Consider the following 25,744-nt stretch of genomic DNA (forward strand, 5'->3'; position numbering starts at 1 on the left):
GTGTTCTGGAGTCACTTCATTGGAAGCGTGTTTTCTGTGCTGTGGAGTCATTTTGTTGGAAGCAAATTTTTTGTGCTCTGGGATGTTTTCTTTGGAATCGAATGTTTGTGTTCTCAGGAGATTTTGTTGGAAGCGAATTTTTTGTGTTCTGGGGTAATTTCGATGGAATAGAATTTTTTGTGCTCTCAGGACTTTTCGATGGAAGCAAAGTTTTGAAGTAGGGAGTCATTTTGTTGGAAGCGTGTTTTCTGTGCTCTGGAGTCATTTCGTTGGAAGCGAATTTTTTGTGCTCTGATGTGATTTCGTTGGTAGCGCATTTTTTGTGTTCTGGGATAATTTCGTTGGAAGTGAATTTTTTGTGTTCTCGGGTGATTTCGATGGAAGCCAATTTTTGAAGTATGGGATCATTTCCTTGGAAGCATGTTTTCTGTGCTCTGGAGTCATTTTGTTGGAAGAGAATTTTTTGTGGTCTGGGGTGATTTTGTTGGAAGCGAAATTTTTGTGTTCTAGGGTAATTTCGTTGGAAGCGAATTTCTTGTGTTCTGGGGTAATTTCGTTGTACATGAATTTTTTGTGTTCTCGGGTGATTTCTTTGAAAGGAAAGTTTTTATGTTCTAGGGTGATTTTCTTGGAAATGAATTTTTTGTGCTCTGTGGTGATTTCGTTGGTAGCGCATTTTCTGTGTTCTGGGGTCATTTCGTTGGAAGCGAATTTTTTGTGCTCTGGGGTGATTTCGTTGGTAGCGCATTTTCTGTGTTCTGGGATAATTTCGTTGGAAGTGAATTTTTTGTGTTCTCGGGTGATTTCGATGGAAGCCAATTTTTGAAGTATGGGATTATTTCCTTGGAAGCGTGTTTTCTGTGCTCTGGAGTCATTTCGTTGGAAGAGAATTTTTTGTGGTCTGGGGTGATATTGTTGGAAGCAAAATTTTCGTGTTCTAGGGTAATTTCGTTGGACGTGAATTTTTTGTGTTCTTGGGTGATTCCTTTGAAAAAAATTTTTTATGTTCTTGGGTGATTTTATTGGAAACGAATTTTTTTGTGCTCTGGGATGATTTCTTTAGAAGTGAATATTTGTGTTTCAAAAGATTTCGTTGGAAGTGGATTTTTTTGTGTTCTGGGGTCATTTCTTTGGAAATGAATTTTTTGTGTTCTCCGGTTTGTTTGATGGAAGCAAATTTTTGAAGTAGGGAATCATTTCGTTGGAAGCGAATTTTTTGTATTCTGGAGTGATTTCGTTGGAAGCGAATATTTTGTGTTCTGGGGAGATTTCGTTGGAAGCGAATATTTTGTGTTCTGGGGAGATTTCGTTGGAAGCGAATATTTGTGTTCTCAGAATATTTCGTTGCAAGCGAATTTTTTCTGTTCTCCGTTTTTTTCGATGGAAGTAAATTTTTGAAGTAGGAGGTCATTTCGTTGGAAGCATGTTTTTGGAGCTCCGGAGTCATTTCGTTGGAAGCGAATTTTTTGTGCTCTGGGTTGATTTCGTTGGAAGCGAATTTTTTGTGTTCTGGGGTGATTTCGTTGGAAGCGAATTTTTTGTGATCTGGGATGTTTTCTTTGGAAGTGAATATTTGTGTTCACAGGAGATTTCGTTGCAAGCGAATTTTTTCTGTTCTGGGGTAATTTTATTGAAAGGGAATTTTTTATGTTCTAGGGTGATTTCGTTGAAAGCGAATTTTTTGTGTTCTGGGGTCATTTCATTGGAAGCGTGTTTTCTGGGCTCTGGAGTCATTTTGTTGGAAGTGAATTTTTTGTGCTCTGGGTTGCTTATGTTGGAACCGAATTTTTTGTATTGTCGGGTGATTTCATTGAAAGAGAATTTTTTGTGTTCTAGGTTGATGTTGTTGGAAGCGAATTTTTTGTGCTCTGGGATGATTACTTTAGAAGTGAATATTTGTGTTCTCCGAAGATTTCATTGGAAGCAATTTTTTTTGTGTTCTGGGGTCATTTCTTTGGAAATGAATTTTTTGTGTTCTCTGGTTTGTTTGATGGAAGCAAATTTTTGAAGGAGGGGGTCATTTCGTTGGAAGCGTGTTTTCTGTGCTCTGGATTCATTTCATTAGAATTTTTTGTCCTCAGGAGAGATTTCGTTGGAAGCAAATTTTTTGTGTTCTGGGGTAATTTCGATGGAATAGAAATTTTTGTGCTCTCAGGACTTTTTGATGGAAGCAAATTTTTGAAGTAGGGAGTCATTTCATTGGAAGCGAATTTTTTGTGCTCTGGGATGCTTTTTTTTGGAAGCGAATATTTTTGTTCTCAGGAGATTTCGTTGGAAGCGAATTTTTCATGTTCTAGGGTAATTTCGATGGAATAGAATTTTTGTGCTCTCAGGACTTTTCGATGGAAGCAAAGTTTTGAAGTATGGAGTCATTTTGTTGGAAGCTTGTTTTCTGTGCTCTGATGTGATTTCATTGGTAGCGCATTTTCTGTGTTCTGGGATAATTTCGTTGGAAGTGAATTTTTTGTGTTCTCGGGTGATTTCGATGGATGCCAATTTTTGAAGTATGGGATCATTTCCTTGGAAGCGTGTTTTCTGTGCTCTGGAGTCATTTCGTTGGAAGAGAATTTTTTGTGGTCTGGGGTGATTTTGTTGGAAGCGAATATTTTGTGCTCTGGAGTGATTTGGTTGGAAGGGAGTTTTTTGGTCTTCTATGGTGATTTCGATGGAAGCGAATTTTTTATGTTCTAGGGTGATTTCTTTGAAAGCGAATGTTTTGTGTTCTGGAGTCACTTCATTGGAAGCGTGTTTTCTGTGCTCTGGAGTCATTTTGTTGGAAGCGAATTTTTTGTGCTCTGGGATGTTTTCTTTGGAAGCGAATATTTGTGTTCTCAGGAGATTTCGTTGGAAGCGAATTTTTTGTGTTCTGGGGTGATTTCGTTGGAAGCGAATTTTTGGTGGTCTGGGGTGATTTCGTTGGAAGCGTGTTTTCTGTGGTGTGGATTGTTTACTTTGGAAGCGAATATTTGTGTTCTCAGGAGATTTCGTTGGAAAAGAATTTTTTGTCTTCTGGGGTAATATGATTGGAAGAGAATTTTTTGTGTTCTCCGTTTTTTTCCATGGAAGCAAATTTTTGAAGTAGGGGGTCATATCGTTGTAAGCATGTTTTCTGTGCTCTGAAGTCTTTTCATTGGAAGCGAATTTTTTGTGCTCTGGGGTGATTTCGTTGAAAGCAAATATTTGTATTCTCAGGAGATTTCGTTGCAAGCTAATTTTTTGTGTTCTAGTTTGATTTCGTTGGAAGCGAATATTTGTGTTCTCAGAAGATTACGTTGCAAGCGAATTTTTTCTGTTCTCCCGTTTTTTCGACGGAAGTAGGAGGTCATTTCGTTGGAAGCATGTTTTCGGAGCTCTGGAGATATTTCGTTGGAAGCGAATTTTTTGTGCTCTGGGATGATATCTTTGGAAGCGAATATTTGTGTTCTCGGGTGATTTCGTTGAAAGGGAATTTTTTGTGTTCTGGTGTAATTTCATTGAAAGCGAATTTTTTATGTTCTAGGGTGATTTCGTTGGAAGCGAATTTTTTATGTTCTAGGGTGATTTCATTGAAAGAATTTTTGGTGTTCTGGGGTCATTTCATGGGAAGCGTATTTTCTGTGCTCTGGAGTCATTTCGATGGAAGCGAATTTTTTTTGCTCTGGGGTTATTTCGTTGGAAGCGCATTTTTTGTGTTCTGGGATAATTTCGTTGGAAGTGAATTTTTTGTGTTCTCGGGTGATTTCGATGGAAGCCAATTTTTGAAGTATGGGATCATTTCCTTGTAAGCGTGTTTTCTGTGCTCTGGAGTCATTTCGTTGGAAGACAATTTTTCGTGCTATGGGGTGATTTTGTTGGAAGCAAAATTTTTGTCTTCTGTGGTGATTTCGATGGAAGCGAATTTTTTATGTTTTAGGGTGATTTCGTTGGAAGCGAATTTTTTGTGCTCTGGGATGATATCTTTGGAAGCGAATATTTGTGTTCTCAGGGATTTCGTTGGAAAAGAATTTTTTCTTCTGGTGTAATATCGTTGGAAGAGAATTTTTGTGTTCTCCTTTTTCTTCGATGGAAGCAAATTTTTGAAGTAGGGGGTCATTTCGTTGGAAGCATGTTTTCTGTGCTCTGGAGTCACTTCGTTGGAAGGGATTTTTTGGTGCTCAGGGGTGATTTCGTTGGAAGCACATTTTTTTGTGTTCTCGGGTGATTTCTTTTAAAGAGATTTTTTGTGTTCTAGGGTGATTTCGTTGGAAGCGAATTTTTTGTGTTCTCGGGTGATTTTGTGGGAAAACAATTTTTTGTCTTCTTGGGTAATATCTTTGGAAGAGAATTTTCTGTGTTCTTATATTATTTCAATGGAAGCAAATTTTTGAAATATGGGGTCATTTCGTTGGAAGAGTGTTTTCTGTGCTCTAGAGGCATTTCTTTGAGAGCGAATTTTTTTTGTTCTGGGGTAATATCGTTGGAATAGAAATTTTTGTGTTCTCAGGATTTTTCGATGGAAGCAAATTTTTGAAGTAGGGAGTCATTTCGTTGGAAGCGTGTTTTCTGTGCTCTGGCGTCACTTCGTTGGAAGCAAATTTTTTGTGCTCTGGGGTGATTTCGTTGGAGGCGCATTTTTTGTGTTCAGGGATAATTTCGTTGGAAGTGAATTTTTTGTGTTCTCGGGTGATTTCGATGGAAGCCAATTTTTGAAGTATTGGATCATTTCCTTGAAAGTGTGTTTTATGTGCTCTGGAGTCATTTCGTTGGAATCGAATTTTTTGTGCTCTGGGGTGATTTTGTTGGAAGCTAAATTTTTGTGTTCTCTGGTAATTTCGTTGGAAGCGATTTTCTTGTGTTCTTGGGTAATTTCGTTGGACGTGAATTTTTTGTGTTCTAGGGTGATTTTTTTGGAAGCGAATTTTTTTGTGCTCTGGGATGATTTCTTTGGAAGCGAATATTTGTTTTCTCAGAAGATTTCCTTGCAAGCGAATTTTTTGTGCTCTGGGTTGATTTCGTTGTAAGCGAATTTTTTGTGTTCTCTGGTGATTTCTTTGAAAGGGAATTATTTGTGTTCTAGGGTGATTTCTTTGGAAGCGAATTTTTTTGTGCTCTGGGATGATTTCTTTCGAAGCGAATATTTGTGTTCTCAGGAGATTTCGTTGGAAGCGAACATTTTGTGTTCTGGGGTAATTTCGTTCAAAGCGAATTTTTTGTGTTCTCGGGTGATTTCAATGGAAGCAAATTTTTGAAATATGGGGTCATTTCGTTGGAAGCCTGTTTTCTGTGCTCTGGAGTCATTTAGTTGGAAGCAATTTTTTTGTGTTCTGGGGTGATTTCGTTGGAAGCGAATTTTTTGTGTTCTAAGGTAATTTCATTGGAAGCGAATTTTTTGTGTTCTCCGGTTTTTTCGATGGTAGCAAATTTTTGAAGTAGGGGGACACTTCGTTGGAAGCGTGTTTTCTGTGCTCTGGAGTCATTTCGTTGGAATCGAATTTTTTGTTCTCTGTGGTGATTTTGTTGGAAGTGAATTTTTTGTGTTCTCGGGTGATTACCATGAAAGGGATTTTTTTTGTGTTCCAGGGGGCATTCGGTGGAAGCGAATTTTTTGTTCTCTGTGGTGATTTTGTTGGAAGTGAATTTTTTGTGTTCTCGGGTGATTTCGTTGAAAGGGAATGTTTTGTGTTCTCGCGTGATTTCTTTGTAAGCTAATTTTTTGTGATCTCGGGTGATTTCGATGGAAGCAAATTTTTTGTGATCTTTGTTGATTTTTTTGGAAATGATGTTTTTGTGATCGGGGTAATTTTGTTGGAAGCGAACATTTTATGTTCTGGGTTGATTTCGATCGAAGCGAATTTTTTTGTGTTGTGGGGTGATTTTGTTGGAAGCGAATTCTTTGTGTTCTGGGCTAATATCTTTGGAAGCAGGTGTTATGTCCTTTGGAGTCATTTCGTTAGAAGCGAATTTTTCTCTGTTCTGGTGTGATTTCTTTGGAAACGAATTTTTTGTCCTCTGTGGTGATTTCGTTGGAAGCAAATTTTTGTGTTCTGGGGTAATTTGTTTGAAAGCAAATTTTTTGCATTCTCGGGTGATTTCGTTGGAAGCAAATTTTTCGTGTTCTAGGGTGTTTTCGTTGAAAACGAATTTTTTGTGCTCTGGGGTAATTTTGTTGGAAGCGAATATTTTGTGTTCCTCGGGTGATTTCGATGGAAGTGAATTTTTTGTTTTCTGGGGTAATTTCGTTGGAAGCGAATTTTTTGTGGTCTGGGTTTATTTCGTTGTTAGCGAATTTTTTGAAGTATGTGGTGATTTCGTTGGAAGCGTGTTTTCTGTGCTCTGGGGTGATTTCGTTGGAAATGAATTTTTTGTGTTCTCTGGTGATTTCGATGGAAGCGAATTTTTTGTGGTCTGGGATGATATCGTTGTTAGCGAATTTTTTGAAGTATGGGGTGATTTATTTGGAAGCGTGTTTCCTGTGCTCTGGAGTCATTTTGATGGAAGCGAATTTTTTGTGTTCTGGGTTGATTTCTATCGAAGCGATTTTTTTGTGTTCTGGGGAGATTTCCGTGGGAGCGAATTTTTGGTGTTCTGGGGTAATTTTGTTGGAAGAGGGTTTTATGTCCTTTGTAGTCATTTCATTGGAAGCGAATTTTTCTCTGTTCTGGTGTGATTTTGTTGGAAACGCATTTTATTTGCTCTGGAATGTTTTTGTTGTAAGAGAATGTTTTGCGTTCTGGGGTAATTTCATTGGAAGCTAATTTTTTTTGTGTGTGTTCTGGGGTGATTTCATTGGAAGGGAATTTTTTGTGATCTGGGGTAATTTCGTTGGAAGCGGGTTTTATGTCCTTTGGAGTCATTTCGTTAAAAGCGAATTTTTCTCTGTTCTGGTGTGATTTCGTTGGAAATGAAGATTTTGTGATCTGGGGTGATTTCGTTGGTAGCGAATTTTTTGTGGTCTGGTGTGATTTCTTTGGAAACAAACTATTTCCGTTCTAGGGTGATTTTGATGGAAGCGATTTTTTTTGTGTTCTGGGGTCATTTCGTTGGTAGGATGTTTTCTACGCTCAGGAGTCATTTCATTGGAAGCGAATATTTTGTGTTCTCGGTTGATTTCGATGGAAGCAAATTTTTGAAGTATGGTATCATTTTGTTCGAAGCTTGTTTTCTGTGCTCTGGAGTCATTTCGTTGGAAGCGAAATTTTTGTGTTCAAGGGTGATTTCGAGGAAGTGAATTTTTTTGTGCTCTGGGATGATTTCTTTGGAAGCGAATATTTGTGTTCTCAGGATATTTCGTTGGAAGCTAATTTTTTGTGTTCTTGGGTAATTTCGTTGGAAGCAAATTTTTTGTGTTCTAGGGTGATTTTGATGGAAGCAAATTTTTGAAGTAGGGGGCCATTTTTTTGGAAACGTGTTTTCTGTGCTCTGGAGTCATTTCGTTGGAAGTTAATTTTTTGTGCTCTGGGGCAATTTCGATGGAAGCGAATATTTTGTGTTCTCGGGTGATTTCGTTGGAAGCCAATTTTTTGTGTTCTTGGGTGATTTCCATGAAAGCAAATTTTTTGTGTTCTGGGGTAATTTCGTTGGAAGTGAATTTTTTGTGTTCTCGGGTGTTTTCAATGGAAGCAAATTTTTGAAGTATGGGATCATTTTCATTGGAAGCGTGTCTTCTGTGCTCTAGAGTCATTTCGTTGGAAGCGAATTTTTTGTGTTCTTGGGTGATTTCGTTGGAAGCGAATATTCATGTTCTCAGAAGATTTCATTGCAAGGGAATTTTTTTGTGTTCTGGGGTAATTTCGTTGGAAGCAAATTTTTTGTGTTCTAGGGTGATTTCGTTGAAAGGGAATTTTTTGTGTTCTGGGGTAATTTCGTTGGAAGCAAATTTTTTGTGTTCTCGGGTGATTTCGTTGAAAGGGAATTTTTAGTGTTCTGGCATCATTTCGTTGGAAGCGTGTTTTCTGTGCTCTGGATTCTTTTCGTTGGAAGCGAATTTTTTGTGCTCTGGGGTGATTTCGTTGGAAACAAATTTTTTGTGTTCTGTGGTGATTTCGTTGAAAGGGAATTTTTTGTGTTCTGGGGTCATTTCATTGGAAGCGTGTTTTCTGTGCTCTGGAGTCATTTTGTTGGAAGCAGATTTTTTGTGTCCTGGGGTGATTTCGTTAGAAGCGAATTTTTGTGTTCGGGGGTAATTTCGTTGGAAGCGAATTTTTTGTGTTCTCAGGTGATTTCGATGGAAGCAAATTTTTGAAATATGGTATCATTTCGTTTGAAGCGGGTTTCCTGTGCTCTGGAGTCATTTCGTTGGAAGCGAATTTTTTGTGTTCTCCGGTGATTTCGTTGGAAGCGTGTTTTCTGTGCTCTGGAGTCATTTCGTTGGAAGCAAATTTTTTGTGTTCTGCGGTGATTTCGATGGAAGGAAATTTTTTCCGTTCTGGGGTAATTTTGTGGGAAGCCAATATTTTTGTTCTCAGGTGATTTATTGGAAGGGAATTTTTTGTGCTCTGGGGTGATTTCGTTGGAAGCAAATTTTTTCTATTCTGGGGTAATTTCGTTGAACGTGAATTTTTTTGTTCTCAGGTGATTTATTGGAAGGGAATTTTTTGTCTTCTGTGGTTATTTCAATGGAAGCCAATTTTTTATGTTCTAGGGTGATTTCTTTGGAAGCGAATTTTTTGTGTTCTCGGGTCATTCCATTGGTAAATTTTTTGTGCTCTGGAGTCATTTCGTTGGAAGCGAATTTTTTGTGCTCTCGGGTGATTTTATTGGAAGCGATATTTTTGTGTACTCGGGTGATTTCGTTGAAACGGAATTTTTTGTGTTCTCGGGTGATTTCGTAGAAAGGAAATTTTTTGTGTTCTGGGGTCATTTCTTTGGACGCCTGTTTTCTGTGCTCTGGAGTCATTTCGTTGGAAGCGAATTTTTTGTGTTCTGTGGTGATTTTGATGGAAGGAAATTTTTTCCGTTCTGGGGTAATTTTGTGGGAAGCCAATATTTTTGTTCTCAGGTGATTTATTGGAAGATAATTTTTTGTGCTCTGGGGTGATTTCGTTGGAAGCAAATTTTTTCTATTCTGGGGTAATTTCGTTGGACGTGAATTTTTTTGTTCTCAGGTGATTTATTGGAAGGGAATTTTTTGTCTTCTGTGGTTATTTCAATGGAAGCCAATTTTTTATGTTCTAGGGTGATTTCTTTGGAAGCGAATTTTTTGTGTTCTCGGGTCATTCCATTGGTAAATTGTTTTTTGTGCTCTGGAGTCATTTCGTTGGAAGCGAATTTTTTGTGCTCTCGGGTGATTTCATTGGAAGCGATATTTTTGTGTACTCGGGTGATTTCGTTGAAACGGATTTTTTTGTGCTCTGGGATGATATCTTTGGAAGCGAATATTTGTGTTCTCAGGAGTTTTCGTTGGAAAAGAATTTTTTGTCTTCTGGTTTAATATCGTTGGAAGAGAATTTTTTCTGTTCTCCGGTCTTTTCGATGGAAGCAAATTTTGAAATAGTGTGTCATTTCATTGGAAGCATGTTTTCTGTATTCTGGAGTCATTTTGTTGGAAGCGAATTTTTGGTACTCTGTGGTGATTTCGTTGGAAGTGAATTTTTTTTGTTCTCGGGTGATTTCGTTGAAAGGGAATTTTTTGTGTTCTGTGGTCATTTCTTTGGCCGCGAATTTTTAGTGTTCTGGGGTCATTTAGTTGGAAGCGTGTTTTCTGTGCTCTGGAGTCATTTCGATGGAAGCGAATTTTTTGTGTTCTCGGGTGATTTCTTTGGCCGCAAATTTTTAGTGTTCTGGGGTCATTTAGTTGGAAGCGTGTTTTCTGTGCTCTAGAGTCATTTCGATGGAAGCAAATTTTTTGTGCTCTGGGGTGATTTCGTTGGAAGCGAATTTTTTGTGTTTTCAGGTGATTTCGATGGAAGCAAATTTTTGAAATATGGGGTCTTTTCGTTGGATGTGTGTTTTCTATACTCTGGAGTCATTTCGTTGGAAGCGAATTTTTTGTGTTCTGGGGTGATTTCATGGAAGCAAATTTTTTGTGTTCTGGGGTAATTTCGTTGGAAGCAAATTTTTTGTGTTCTCCGGTCATTTCGTTGGAAGCAAATTTTTTGTGTTCTGGGCTAATTTCGTTGGAAGCGAATTTTTTGTGTTCTCGGGTCATTTCAAAATGGAAGCAAATTTTTGAAGTATGGTATCATTTCGTTCGAAGCGGGTTTTCTGTGCTTTGGAGTCATTTCGTTGAAAGCGAATATTTGTGTTCTCAGACGATTTCGTTGCAAGCGAATTTTTTGTGTTCTCCGGTTTTATCGATGGAAGCAAATTTTTGAAGTAGGTGGTCATTTCATAGGAAGCTTGTTTTCTGTGCTCTGGAGTAATTTCATTGGAAGGGAATTTTTTGTGCTTTGGGCTGATTTCGTTGGAAGCGAATTTTTTGTGTTTTAGTGTGATTTCGTTGAAAGGGAATTTTTTGTGTTCTAGGGTGATTTTGTTGGAAGCGAATTTTTTGTGTTCTGTGGTGATTTCGATGGAAGCGAATTTTTGTGTTCGGGGGTAATTTCGTTGGAAGCGAATTTTTTGTGTTCTCAGGTGATTTCGATGGAAGCAAATTTTTGAAGTATGGTATCATTTCGTTCGAAGCGGGTTTCCTGTGCTCTGGAGTCATTTCGTTGGAGCGAATTTTTGGTGTTCTTCGGTGATTTAGATGGAAGCAAACTTTTTCTGTTCTCTGGTAATTTTGTTTTAGGTGAATTTTTTGTGTTCTCGGGTGATTTCTTTGAAAGGGAATTATTTGTGTTCTAGGGTGATTTCTTTGGAAGCGAATTTTTTTGTGCTCTGGGATGATTTCTTTCGAAGCGAATATTTGTGTTCTCAGGAGATTTCGTTGGAAGCGAATATTTTGTGTTCTGGGGTAATTTCGTTGAAAGCAAATTTTTTGTGTTCTCGGTTGATTTCAGTGGAAGCAAATTTTTGAAATATGGGGTCATTTCGTTGGAAGCTCGTTTTCTCTGCTCTGGAGTCATTTCGTTGGAAGCAAATTTTTGGTGCTCGGGGGTGATTTCGTTGGAAGCGAATTTTTTGTGTTCTTGGGTGATTTCTTTGAAAGTGAATTTTTTGTGCTCTGGAGTCATTTCCTTGGAAGGGATTTTTTTGTGTTCTAAGGTAATTTAATTGGAAGCGAATTTTTTGTGTTCTCCGGTTTTTTCAATGGAATCAAATATTTGAAGTAGGGGGTCATATCGTTTGCAGCGTGTTTTCTGTGCTCTGGAGTCATTTCGTTGGAAGCGAATTTTTTGTTTTCTCGTGTGATTTTGTTAAAAGGGAATTTTTTGTGTTCTGTGGTCATTTCGTTGGAAGCCTGTTTTCTGTGCTCTGGAGTCATTTCGTTGGAAGCGAATTTTTTGTGTCCTGGGGTGATTTCGTTGCAGGCGAAGTTTTTGTGTTCTGGGGAAATTTCGTTGGAAGCAAATTTTTTGTGTTCTCGGGTGATTTCGATGGAAACAAATTTTTGAAGTATGGTATCATTTCGTTCGAAGTGTGTTTTCTGTGCTCTGGAGTCATTTCTTTGGCAGTGAATTTTCTGTGCTCTGGGGTGATTTCGTTGGAAGCGAATTTTTTCTATTCTCGGGTGATTTCGTTGAAAGCGAATTTTTTATGTTCTAGGGTGATTTCATTGGAAGCGAATTTTTTGTGCTCTGGGGTGATTGCGTTGGAAGTGAATTTATTGTGTTCTCGGGTGATTTCGTTGAAAGGTTATTTTTTGTGTTCTGGGGTCATTTCTTTGGAAGCCTGTTTTCTGTGCTCTGGAGTCATTTCGTTGGAAGCGAATTTTTTGTGTTCTGGGATGATTTCGTTGAAAGCGAATTTTTTGTGTTCTGTGGAAATTTTGTTGGAAGCAAATTTTTTGTGTTCTCCGGTTTTTTCGATGGAAGCAAATTTTTGAAGTAGGGGGTCATTTTGTTGGAAGCATGTTTTCTGTGCTCTGGAGTCACTTGGTTGGAAGAGAATTTTTGGTGCTCTGGAGTGATTTCGTTGGAAACGAATTTTTTGTGTTCTCGTGTGATTTCATTTAAAGGGAATTTTTTGTGTTCTAGGGTGATTTCGTTGGAAGCGAATTTTTTGTTTTCTGGGGTAATTACGTTGGAATCGAATTTTTTTTGTTCTGGGGTAATTTCGTTGGAAGCAAATTTTTTGTGTTCTCCGGTTTTTCGATGGAAGCAAATTTTTTAAGTAGAGGGTCATTTCGTTGGAAGCGTGTTTTCTGTGCTCTGGAGTCATTTCTTTGGCAGTGAATTTTTTGTGCTCTGGGGTGATTTCGTTGGAAGCGAATTTTTTCTATTTTCGGGTGATTTCGTTGAAAGCGAATTTTTTATGTTCTAGGGTGATTTCGTTGGAAGCGAATTTTTTGTGCTCTGGGGTGATTTGGTTAGAAGGGAATATTTTGTCTTCTGTGGTTATTTCAATGGAAGCCAATTTTTTATGTTCTAGGGTGATTTCGTTGGAAGCGAATTTTTTGTGTTCTGGGATGATATCTTTGGAAGCGAATCTTTGTGTTCTCAGGAGTTTTCGTTGGAAAAGAATTTTTTGTCTTCTAGGGTTATATCGATGGAAGAGAATTTTTTTGTGTTCTCCGGTCTTTTCGATGGAAGCCTTTTTTCTGTGCCCTGGAGTCATTTCGTTGGAAGGGAATTTTTTGTGCTCTAGGGTGATTGCGTTGGAATCGAATTTTTTTGTTCTGGGGTTATTACGTTGGAAGCGAATTTTTTGTGTTCTTGGGTGATTTCTTTGGCCGCGAATTTTTAGTGTTCTGGGGTCATTTAGTTGGAAGCGTGTTTTCTGTGCTCTGGAGTCATTTCGATGGAAGCGAATTTTTTGTGCTCTGGGGTGATTTCTTTGGAAGCAAATTTTTTGTGTTCTGGGTGATTTCGTTGGAAGCGATTTTTTGTGTTCTGGGGTAATTTCGTTGGAAGCGAATTTTTTGTGTTCTGGGGTCATTTCATTGGAAGCAAATTTTTTGTGTTCTGGGGTATTTTCGTTCGAAGGGAATTTTTTTTGTTCTCGGGTCATTTCAATGGAAGCAAATTTTTGAAGTATGGTATCATTTCGTTCGAAGCGTGTTTTCTGTGTTCTGGAGTCATTTCGTTGGAACGAATTTTTTGTGTTCTAGTGTGATTTTGTTTAAAGGGAGTTTTTCTGTTCTAGGGTGATTTCGTTGGAAGCGAATTTATTGTGTTCTGGGGTGATTTCGATGGAAGCAAATTTTTTCTGTTCTGTGGTAATTTCGTTGGACATGAATTGTTTGTGTTCTCGGGTGATTTCGTTGAACGGGAATTTTTTTGTGCTCTGGTATGGTTTCTTTCGAAGCGAATATTTGTGTTCTCAGGAGATTTCTTTGGAAGACAATATTTTGTGTTCTGGGGTAATATCCTTGAAAGAGAATTTTTTGTTTTCTCCGGTTTTTTCGATTGAAGCAAATTTTCGAAGTATAGTATCATTTCGTTGGAAGCGTGTTTTCTATGCTCTGGAGTCATTTCGTTGGAAGCGAATTTTTTGTGTTCTGGGGTGATTTCGTTGGAAGTGAATTTTTTGTGCTCTGGGGTGATTTGATTGGAAGCTAATATTTGTGTTCTCAGGATATTTCGTTGCAAGCGAATTTTTTGTGTTCTGGGGTAATTTCGTTGGAAGCGAATTTTTTGTGTTCTCCGGTTTTTTCGATGGAAGCAAATTTTTTAAGTAGAGGGTCATTTCGTTGGAAGCGTGTTTTCTGTGCTCTGGAGTAATTTCTTTGGCAGTGAATTTTTTGTGCTCTGGCGTGATTTCGTTGGAAGCGAATTTTTTCTATTCTCGGATGATTTCATTGAAAGCGAATTTTTTATGTTCTAGGGTGATTTTGTTGGAAGCGAATTTTTTGTGCTCTGGGGTGATTTGGTTAGAAGGGAATTTTTTTTCTTCTGTGGTTATTTCGATGGAAGCCAATTTTTATGTTCTAGGGTGATTTCTTTGGAAGCGAATTTTTTGTGTTCTCGGGTCATTTCATTGCTTCATTGTTTTCTGTCTTCTGGAGTCATTTCGTTGGAAGCAAATTTTTTGTGCTCTCGGGTGATTTCATTGGAAGCGATATTTTGGTGTTCTCGGGTGATTTCTTTGAAAGGGAATTTTTGTGTTCTTGGGTGATTTCGTTGGATGCGAATTTTTTGTGCTCTGGGATGATATCATTGGAAGCGAATATTTGTGTTCTCAGGAGTTTTCGTTGGAAAAGAATTTTTTGTCGTCTGGGGTAATATCGTTGGAAGAGAATTTTTTCTGTTCTCCGGTCATTTCGATGGAAGCAAATTTTGAAATAGTGTGTCATTTCGTTGGAAGCATTTTTCTGTGCTCTGGAGTCATTTCGTTGGTAGCGAATTTTTTGTACTCTGTGGTGATTTCGTTGAAAGTGAATTTTTTGTGTTCTCGGGTGATTTGGTTGAAAGGGAATTTTTTGTGTTCTGTGGTCATTTCGTTGGAAGCCTGTTTTCTGTGCTCTGGAGTCATTTCGTTGGAAGCGAAATTTTTGTGTTCTGGTGTGATTTCATTGGAAGCGAATTTTTAGTGTTCTGTGGAAATTTTCTTGGAAGCGAATTTTTTGTGTTCTCCGGTTTTTTCGATGGAAGCAAATTTTTGAAGTAGGGGGTCATTTTGTTGGAAGCATGTTTTCTGTGCTCTGGAGTCCCTTGGTTGGAAGAGAATTTTTGGTGCTCTGGCGTGATTTCGTTGGAAGCGAATTTTTTGTGTTCTCGGGTGATTTCATTTAAAGGGATTTTTTTGTGATCTGGGGTGATTTCGTTGGAAGCACATTTTTTGTATTCTGGGGTAATTACTTTGGAAGCGAATTTTTTGTGTTCTCGGGTGATTTCATTGAAAGGAAATTTTTATTGTTCTGGCATCATTTCATTGGAAGCGTGTTTTCTGTGCTCTGGAATCATTTCGTTGGAAGCTAATTTTTTGTGCTCTTGGGTGATTTCGTTGGAAGCAATTTTTTTGGGTTCTAGGGTGATTTCGTTGAAAGGGAATTTTTTGCGTTCTGGGGTCATTTCGTTGGAAGGAATTTTTTTGTGCTCTGGGGTGATTGCGTTGGAAGCATGTTTTCTGTGCTTTGTAATCATTTCGTTGGAAGCAAATTTTTTGTGTTCTGCGATGATTTCGATGGAAGGAAATTTTTTCCGTTCTGGGGTAATTTTGTGGGAAGCGAATATTTTTGTTCTCAGGTGATTTATTGGAAGGGAATTTTTTGTGCACTGGGGTGATTTCGTCAGAAGCAAATTTTTTCTATTCTGGGGTAATTTCGTTGGACGTGAATTTTTTTGTTCTCAGGTGATTTCATTGAAAGTGAATTTTTTGTGTTCTCGGGTCATTTCATTGCTACATTGTTTTCTGTGCTCTGGAGTCATTTCGTTAGAAGCGAATTTTTTGTGTTCTCGGTTGATTTCTTTGGCCGCGAATTTTTAGTGTTCTGGGGTCATTTAGTTGGAAGCGTGTTTTCTGTGTTCTGGAGTCATTTCGATGGAAGCGAATTTTTTGTGCTCTGGGGTGATTTCGTTGGAAGCAAATGTTTTGTGTTCTGGGTGATTTCGTTGGAAGCGAATTTTTTGTGTTCTGGGGTAATTTCGTTGGAAGCGAATTTTTTGTGTTCTTGGGTATTTTTGATGGAAGCAAATTTTTTGTGTTCTGGGGTGATTTCGTTGGAAGCCTGTTTTCTGTGCTCTGGAGTCATTTCGTTGGAAGCGAATTTTTTGGGTTCTGGGGTGAATTGGTGGGAAGCTAATTTTTTGTGTTCTCGGGTGATTTCGTTGGCCGCGAATTTTTAGTGTTTTGGGGTCATTTCGTTGGAAGCGTGTTTTCTGTGCTCTGGAGTCATTTCGTTGGAAGCGAATATTTGTGTTCTCAGACGATTTCGTTGCAAGCAAATTTTTTGTGTTCTCCGGTTTTTTCGATGGAAGCAAATTTTTGAAGTAGGGGCCATTTCGTTGGAAGCTCGTTTTCTGTGCTCTGGAGTAATTTCGTTGGAAGGGAATTTTTGGTGCTTTGGGCTGATTTCGTTGGAAGCAAATTTTTTGTGTTCTGGTGTGATTTCGTTGGAAGCGAATTTTTGGTGCTCTGGGGTGATTTGACTGGAAGCTAATATTTGTGTTCTCAGGATATTTCATTGCAAGCAAATTTTTTGTGTTCTGGGTTAATTTCGTTGGAAGCGAATTTTTTTGTGTTCTCCGTTTTTTTCGATGGAAACAAATTTTTTAAATAGAGGGTCATTTCGTTGGAAGCGTGTTTTCTGTGCTCTGGAGTCATTTCTTTGGCAGTGAATATTTTGTGCTCTGGGGTGATTTTGTTGGAAGCGAAATTTTTGTGTTCTCGGGTGATTTCGTTGAAAGGGAATTTTTTGTGTTCCAGGGTGATTTCGTTGGAAGCGAATTTTTTTGTGCTCTGGGATGATTTCTTTGGAAGCAAATATTTGTGTTCTCAGGAGAGATCGTTTGAAGCGAATTTATTGTGTTCTGGGGTAATTTCGTTGGAAGCGAATTTTTTGTGTTTTCGGGTGATTTCGATAGAAGCAAATTTTTGGAATATGGGGTCATTTCCTTGGAACCGTGTTTTCTCTGCTCTGGAGTCATTATGTTGGAAACTAATTTATTGTGTTCTGGGGTGATTTCGTTGGAAGCGAATTTTTTGTGTTCTCGGGTGATTTCAATGGAAGCAAATTTTTGAATTATGGGATCATTTCTTTGGGAGCGTGTTTTCTGTGCTCTGGAGTCATTCCGTTTAAAAGCGAATTTTTTGTGCTCTGGGGTGATTTCGTTGGAAGCGAATATTCGTGTTCTCAGAAGATTTCGTTGGAAGCGAATTTTTTGTTTTCTCTGGTTTTTTCAATGGAAGCAAATTTTTGAAGCCGGGGGTCATTTCGTTGGAAGTGTGTTTTCTATGCTCTGGAGTCATTTTGTTGGAAGCGAATTTTTTGTGTTTTGGGGTGATTTCATGGAAGCAAATTTTTTTTGTTCTGGGGTAATTTCGTTGGAAGCAATTTTTTCTGTTCTGGGGTCATTTCGTTGGAAGTAAATTTTTTGTGTTCTGGGGTCATTTCGTTGGAAGTAAATTTTTTGTGTTCTGGGGTCATTTCATTGGAAGTGTGTTTTCTATGCTCTGGAGTCATTTCGTTGGAAGCGAATTTTTTGTGTTCTGGGGTAATTTCGTTGGAAGTGAATTTTTTGTGTTCTCGGGTCATTTCAATGGAAGCAAATTTTTGAAGTATGGTATCATTTCGTTCGAAGCGTGTTTTCTGTGCTCTGGAGTCATTTCGTTGGAAGCGAATATTTGTGTTCTCAGACGATTTCGTTGCATGCGAATTTTTTGTGTTCTCAGGTTTTTTCGATGGAAGCAAATTTTTGAAGTAGGTGGTCATTTCTTTGGAAGCTTGTTTTCTGTGCTCTGGAGTAATTTCGTTGGAACGGAATTTTTTGTGCTTTGGGCTGATTTCGTTGGAAGCGAATTTTTTCTGTTCTAGTGTGATTTCGTTGAAAGGGAATTTTTTTGTATTCTAGGGTGATTTTGTTGGAAGCAAATTTTTTGTGCTCTGTGGTGATTTCGAAGGAACCAAATTTTTTCTGTTCTGTGGTAATTTTGTTGGACCTAAATTTTTGGTTTTCTCCGGTTTTTTTGATGGAAGCAAATTTTTGAAGCAGGGGGTCATTTCGTTGGAAGCGAATTTTTTGTTTTCTGGGGTGATTTAGTTGGAAGCAAATTTTTTTTGTTCTGGGGTAATTTCGTTGGAAGCGAAATTTTTGTGTTATGGGGTCATTTCGATGGAAGCCAATTTTTGAAATAGGGGGACATTTCGTTGGAAGCTTGTTTTCTGTGCTCTGGAGTCAGATCGTTGGAAGGGAATTTTTTGTGATTTGGGGTGATTTCGTTGGAAGCCAATTTTTTGTGTTCTAGTGTGATTTCGTTGAAAGGAAATTTTTTGTGTTCTAGGGTGATTTCGTTGGACATGAATTTTTTGTTTTCTCGGGTGATTTCATCGAAAGGGAATTTTTGGTGTTCTAGGGTGATTTCGTTGGAAGTGAACTTTTTTTGCTCTGGGATGATTTCTTTGGAAGCGAATATCTGTGTTCTCAGGAGATTTCGTTGCAAGCGAATTTTTTTTGTTCTGGGGTAATTTCGTTGGAAGTGAATTTTTTGTATTCTCAAGTGATTTCGATGGAAGCAAATTTTTGAAATATGAGGTCATTTCGCTGGAAGCATGTTTTCTGTGCTTTGGAGTCATTTCTTTGGAAGCGAATTTTTTGTGCTCTGGGGTGATTTCTTTGGAAGCTAATATTTGTGTTCTCAGGACATTTCGTTGCAAGCGAATTTTTTGTGTTCTGGGGTAATTTCTTTGGAAGCGAATTTTTTGTGTTCTCTGGTGATTTCGATGGAAGCAAATTTTTGAAGTATGGGATCATTTAGTTGGAAGCGTGTTTTCTGTGCTCTGGAGTCATTTCGTTGGAAGCGAATTTTTTGTTTTCTGGGGTGATGTCGTTGGAAGCGAATATTTGTGTTCTCAGAAAATTTCGATGCAAGCGAATTTTTTGTGTTCTGTGGTAATTTCATTGGAAGCGAATTTTTTATGTTCTCCGGTTTTTCGGTGGCAGCAAATTTTTTAAGTAGGGGGTCATTTCGTTGGAATCGTGTTTTATGTGCTCTGGAGTCACTTCGTTGGAAGGGAATGTTTTGTGCTCTGGGGTGATTTCATTGAAAGCTAATTTTAATGTGTTCTAGCGTGATTTTGTTGGAAGCGAATTTTTTGTGTTGTGGGGTTATTTTGATGGAAGCAAATATTTTCTGTTCTGTGGTAATTTCGTTGGACGTGAATTTTTTGTGTTCTCAGGTGATTTCGTTGAAAGGGAATTTTTTGTTTTCTAGGGTGATTTAGTTGGAAGCGAATTTTTTGTGCTCTGGGATGATTTCTTTGGAAGCGAATATTTGTGTTCCCAGGAGATTTCGTTGGAAGCGATTTTTTTGTGTTCTGGGGTAATTTCTTTGGAAGCGCATTTTTTTGTGTTCTCGGGTGATTTCGATGGAAGCAAATTTTTGAAGTATGGGGTCATATCGTTGGAAGTGTGTTTTCTGTGCTCTGGGGTGATTTCATTGGAAGCGAATATTTGTGTTCTCAGGAGATTTCGTTGCAAGCGAATTTTTTGTGTTCTGGGGTAATTTCGTTGGCAGCGAATTTTTGGTGCTCTGGGGTGATTTAGTTGGAAGCAATTTTTTTATGTACTAGGGTGATTTCGTTGGAAGTGAATTTTTTCTGCTCTGGGGTGCTTTGGTTGGAAGCGAATTTTTTGTCTTCTGTGGTGATTTCGATGGAAGCGAATTTTTTATGTTCTACGGTGATTTCGTTGGAAGTGAATTTTTTGTACTCTGGGATGATATTTTTGGTAGCGAATATTTGTGCTCACAGGAGATTCCTTGGAAAAGAATTTTTTGTCTTCTGGGGTTTTATCGTTGGAAGAGAATTTTTTGTCTTCTCCGGGTTTTTCGATGGAAGCAAATTTTTGAAATAGGGGGTCATTTCGTTGGAATCATGTTTTCTGTGCTCTGGAGTCATTTTTTTGGAAGGGAAGTTTTTGTGCTCTGGGGTGATTTCGTTGAAAGGGAAATTTTAGTGTTCTGGGGTTATTTTGTTGGAAGCGAATTTTTTGTACTCTGGTATGTTTTCTTTGGAAGCGAATATTTGTGTTCTCAGGAGATTTCGTTGGAAGCGAATTTTTTGTGTTCTGGGGTAATTTCGATGGAATAGAAATTTTTGTGCTCTCAGGATTTTTCGATGGAAGCAAATTTTTGAAGTAGGGAGTCATTTTTTTGGAAGCGTGATTTCTGTGCTCTGGAGTCATTTCGTTGGAAGCGAATATTTTGTTCTCTGGGGTGATTTCGTTGGTAGCGCATTTTCTGTGTTCTGGGATCATTTCGTTGGAAGTGAATTTTTTGTGTTCTTGGGTGATTTCGATGGAAGCCAATTTTTGAAGTATGGGATAATTTCCTTGGAAGCGTGTTTTCTGTGCTCTGGAGTCATTTCGTTGGAAGAGAATGTTTTTTGGTTTGGGTTGATTTTGTTGGAAGCAAAATTTTTGTGTTCTAGGGTAATTTCGTTGGAAGCGAATTTCTTGTGTTCTGGGGTAATTTCGTTGGACGTGAATTTTTTGTGTTCTCGGGTGATTCTTTGAAAGGAAATTTTTTATGTTCTAGGGTTATTTTGTTGGAAGCAAATTTTTTTGTGCTCTGGGCTGATTTCTTTAGAAGTGAGTATTTGTGTTCTCAGAAGATTTCGTTGGAAGCGAATTTTTTTGTGTTCTGGGGTCATTTCTTTGGAAATGAATTTTTTGTGTTCGCCGGTTTGTTTGATGGAAGCAAATTTTTGAAGGAAGGGGTCATTTCGTTGGAAGCGTGTTTTCTGTGCTCTGGAGTCATTTCGTTGGAAGCGAATTTTTTGTCCTCTGGGGTGGTTTCGTTGGAAGCGAATTTTTTGTGTTCTCAGGTGATTTCCTTGAAAGGGAATTTTTTGTGTCCTGGGGTCATTTCGTTGGAAGCAAATTTTTTGTGTTCTCAGAAGATTTCGTAGCAAACGAATTTTTTCAGTTCTCCGGTTTTTTCGATGGAAGTAAATTTTTGAAGTAGGAGGTCATTTCGTTGGAAGAGAATTTTTTGTGTTCTGGGGTGATTTCGTTGGAAGCGAATTTTTTCTATTCTCGGGTGATTTCGTTGAAAGCGAATTTTTTATGTTCTAGGGTGATTTCGTTGGAAGCGAATTTTTTGTGCTCTGGGGTGATTTGGTTAGAAGGGAATTTTTTGTCTTCTGTGGTTATTTCGATAGAAGCCAATTTTTATGTTCTAGGGTGATTTCGTTGGAAGCGAATTTTTTGTGTTCTGGGATGATATCTTTGGAAGCGAATCTTTGTGTTCTCAGGAGTTTTCGTTGGAAAAGAATTTTTTGTCTTCTAGGGTTATATCGATGGAAGAGAATTTTTTTGTGTTCTCCGGTCTTTTCGATGGAAGCCTTTTTTCTGTGCCCTGGAGTCATTTCGTTGGAAGGGAATTTTTTGTGCTCTAGGGTGATTGCGTTGGAAGCGAATTTTTTTGTTCTCGGGTGATTTCGTTCAAAGGGAATTTTTTGTGTTCAAGGTTGATTTCGTTGGAAGCGAATTTTTTTGTTCTGGGGTAATTACGTTGGAAGCGAATTTTTTGTGTTCTTGGGTGATTTCTTTGGCCGCGAATTTTTAGTGTTCTGAGGTCATTTAGTTGGAAGCGTGTTTTCTGTGCTCTGGAGTCATTTCGATGGAAGCGAATTTTTTGTGCTCTGGGGTGATTTCTTTGGAAGCAAATTTTTTGTGTTCTGGGTGATTTCGTTGGAAGCGAATTTTTTGTGTTCTGGGGTAATTTCGTTGGAAGCGAATTTTTTGTGTTCTGGGGTCATTTCATTGGAAGCAAATTTTTTGTGTTCTGGGGTATTTTCGTTCGAAGGGAATTTTTTGTGTTCTCGGGTCATTTCAATGGAAGCAAATTTTTGAAGTATGGTATCATTTCGTTCGAAGCGTGTTTTCTGTGTTCTGGAGTCATTTCGTTGGAACGAATATTTTGTGTTCTAGTGTGATTTCGTTTAAAGGGAGTTTTTCTGTTCTAGGGTGATTTCGTTGGAAGCGAATTTATTGTGTTCTGGGGTGATTTCGATGGAAGCAAATTTTTTCTGTTCTGTGGTAATTTCGTTGGACGTGAATTGTTTGTGTTCTCGGGTGATTTCGTTGAACGGGAATTTTTTTGTGCTCTGGGATGATTTCTTTCAAAGCGAATATTTGTGTTCTCAGGAGATTTCTTTGGAAGCCAATATTTTGTCTTCTGGGGTAATACGGTTGAAAGAGAATTTTTTGTTTTCTCCGGTTTTTTCGATTGAAGCAAATTTTCGAAGTATAGTATCATTTCGTTGGAAGCGTGTTTTCTATGCTCTGGAGTCATTTCGTTGGAAGCGAATTTTTTGTGTTCTGGGGTGATTTCGTTGGAAGCGAATTTTTTGTGCTCTGGGGTGATTTGATTGGAAGCTAATATTTGTGTTCTCAGGATATTTCGTTGCAAGCGAATTTTTTGTGTTCTGGAGTAATTTCGTTGGAAGCGAATTTTTTGTGTTCTCCGGTTTTTTCGATGGAAGCAAATTTTTTAAGTAGAGGGTCATTTCGTTGGAAGTGTGTTTTCTGTGCTCTGGAGTCATTTCTTTGGCAGTGAATTTTTTGTGCTCTGGCGTGATTTCGTTGGAAGCGAATTTTTTCTATTCTCGGATGATTTCATTGAAAGCAAATTTTTTATGTTCTAGGGTGATTTTGTTGGAAGCGAATTTTTTGTGCTCTGGGGTGATTTGGTTAGAAGGGAATTTTTTTTCTTCTGTGGTTATTTCGATGGAAGCCAATTTTTATGTTCTAGGGTATTTCTTTGGAAGTGAATTTTTTGTGTTCTCGGGTCATTTCATTGCTTCATTGTTTTCTGTCTTCTGGAGTCATTTCGTTGGAAGCGAATTTTTTGTGCTCTCGGGTGATTTCATTGGAAGCGATATTTTGGTGTTCTCGGGTGATTTCTTTGAAAGGGAATTTTTATGTTCTTGGGTGATTTCGTTGGATGCGAATTTTTTGTGCTCTGGGATGATATCTTTGGAAGCGAATATTTGTGTTCTCAGGAGTTTTCGTTGGAAAAGAATTTTTTGTCGTCTGGGGTAATATCGTTGGAAGAGAATTTTTTCTGTTCTCCGGTCATTTCGATGGAAGCAAATTTTGAAATAGTGTGTCATTTCGTTGGAAGCATTTTTTCTGTGCTCTGGAGTCATTTCGTTGGTAGCGAATTTTTTGTACTCTGTGGTGATTTCGTTGGAGGTGAATTTTTTGTGTTCTCGGGTGATTTCGTTGAAAGGGAATTTTTTGTGTTCTGGGGTCATTTCTTTGGAAGCCTGTTTTCTGTGCTCTGGAGTCATTTCGTTGGACGCGAAATTTTTGTGTTCTGGGGTGATTTCATTGGAAGCGAATTTTTAGTGTTCTGTGGAAATTTTCTTGGAAGCGAATTTTTTGTGTTCTCCGGTTTTTTCGATGGAAGCAAATTTTTGAAGTAGGGGGTCATTTTGTTGAAAGCATGTTTTCTGTGCTCTGGAGTCCCTTGGTTGGAAGAAAATTTTTGGTGCTCTGGCGTGATTTCGTTAGAAGAGAATTTTTTGTGTTCTCGGGTGATTTCATTTAAAGGGATTTTTTTGTGATCTGGGGTGATTTCGTTGGAAGCGCATTTTTTGTATTCTGAGGTAATTACTTTGGAAGCGAATTTTTTGTGTTCTCGGGTGATTTCATTGAAAGGAAATTTTTATTGTTCTGGCATCATTTCATTGGAAGCGTGTTTTCTGTGCTCTGGAATCATTTCGTTGGAAGCTAATTTTTTGTGCTCTTGGGTGATTTCGTTGGAAGCAATTTTTTGGGTTCTAGGGTGATTTCGTTGAAAGGGAATTTTTTGCGTTCTGGGGTCATTTCGTTGGAAGGAATTTTTTTGTGCTCTGGGGTGATTGTGTTGGAAGCATGTTTTCTGTGCTCTGTAATCATTTCGTTGGAATCGAATTTTTTGTGTTCTGCGATGATTTCGATGGAAGGAAATTTTTTCCGTTCTGGGGTAATTTTGTGGGAAGCGAATATTTTTGTTCTCAGGTGATTTATTGGAAGGGAATTTTTTGTGCACTGGGGTGATTTCGTCGGAAGCAAATTTTTTCTATTCTGGGGTAATTTCGTTGGACGTGAATTTTTTTGTTCTCAGGTGATTTCATTGAAAGTGAATTTTTTGTGTTCTCGGGTCATTTCATTGCTACATTGTTTTCTGTGCTCTGGAGTCATTTCGTTAGAAGCGAATTTTTTGTGTTCTCGGTTGATTTCTTTGGCCGCGAATTTTTAGTGTTCTGGGGTCATTTAGTTGGAAGCGTGTTTTCTGTGTTCTGGAGTCATTTCGATGGAAGCGAATTTTTTGTGCTCTGGGGTGATTTCGTTGGAAGCAAATTTTTTGTGTTCTGGGTGATTTCGTTGGAAGCGAATTTTTTGTGTTCTGGGGTAATTTCGTTGGAAGCGAATTTTTTGTGTTCTTGGGTATTTTTGATGGAAGCAAATTTTTTGTGTTCAGGGGTGATTTCGTTGGAAGCCTGTTTTCTGTGCTCTGGAGTCATTTGGTTGGAAGCGAATTTTTTGGGTTCTGGGGTGAATTGGTTGGATGCTAATTTTTTGTGTTCTCGGGTGATTTCGTTGGCCGCGAATTTTTAGTGTTTTGGGGTCATTTCGTTGGAAGCGTGTTTTCTGTGCTCTGGAGTCATTTCGTTGGAAGCGAATATTTGTGTTCTCAGACAATTTCGTTGCAAGCGAATTTTTTGTGTTCTCCGGTTTTTTCGATGGAAGCAAATTTTTGAAGTAGGGGCCATTTCGTTGGAAGCTCGTTTTCTGTGCTCTGGAGTAATTTCGTTGGAAGGGAATTTTTGGTGCTTTGGGCTGATTTCGTTGGAAGCGAATTTTTTGTGTTCTGATGTGATTTCGTTGGAAGCGAATTTTTGGTGCTCTGGGGTGATTTGATTGGAAGCTAATATTTGTGTTCTCAGGATATTTCATTGCAAGCAAATTTTTTGTGTTCTGGGGTAATTTCGTTGGAAGCGAATTTTTTGTGTTCTCCGGTTTTTTCGATGGAAGCAAATTTTTTAAATAGAGGGTCATTTCGTTGGAAGCGTGTTTTCTGTGCTCTGGAGTCATTTCTTTGGCAGTGAATATTTTGTGCTCTGGGGTGATTTTGTTGGAAGCGAAATTTTTGTGTTCTCGGGTGATTTCGTTGAAAGGGAATTTTTTGTGTTCCAGGGTGATTTCGTTGGAAGCGAATTTTTTTGTGCTCTGGGATGATTTCTTTGGAAGCAAATATTTGTGTTCTCAGGAGAGATCGTTTGAAGCGAATTTATTGTGTTCTGGGGTGATTTCGTTGGAAGCGAATTTTTTGTGTTTTCGGGTGATTTCGACAGAAGCAAATTTTTGGAATATGGGGTCATTTCCTTGGAACCGTGTTTTCTCTGCTCTGGAGTCATTATGTTGGAAACTAATTTTTTGTGTTCTGGGGTGATTTCGTTGGAAGCGAATTTTTTGTGCTCTGGAGTGATTTGGTTGGAAGCGATTTTTTTTGTCTTCTATGGTGATTTCGATGGAAGCGAATTTTTTATGATCTAGGGTGATTTCGTTGAAAGCGAATTTTTTGTGTTCTGGAGTCACTTCATTGGAAGCGTGTTTTCTGTGCTCTGGAGTCATTTTGTTGGAAGCGAATTTTTTGTGCTCTGGGATGTTTTCTTTGGAAGCGAATATTTTTGTTCTCAGGAGATTTCATTGGAAGCGAATTTGTTGTGTTCTGGGGTAATTTCGATGGAATAGAAATTTCTGTGCTCTCACGACTTTTGGATGGAAGCAAATTTTTGAAGTAGGGAGTCATTTCGTTGGAAGCGTGTTTTCTGTGCTCTGGAGTCATTTCGTTGGAAGCGAATTTTTTGTGCTCTAATATGATTTCGTTGGTAGCGCATTTTCTGTGTTCTGGGATAATTTCGTTGGAAGTGAATTTTTTGTGTTCTCGGGTGATTTTGATGGAAGCCAATTTTTGAAGTATGGGATCATTTCCTTGGAAGCGTGTTTTCTATGCTCTGGAGTCATGTCATTGGAAGAGAATTTTTGTGGTCTGGGGTGATTTTGTTGGAAGCGAAATTTTTGTGTTCTAGGGT

This window comes from Meriones unguiculatus, chromosome 5 (assembly GCF_030254825.1).
Source record: "Meriones unguiculatus strain TT.TT164.6M chromosome 5, Bangor_MerUng_6.1, whole genome shotgun sequence".
Classification (NCBI taxonomy): domain Eukaryota; kingdom Metazoa; phylum Chordata; class Mammalia; order Rodentia; family Muridae; genus Meriones; species Meriones unguiculatus.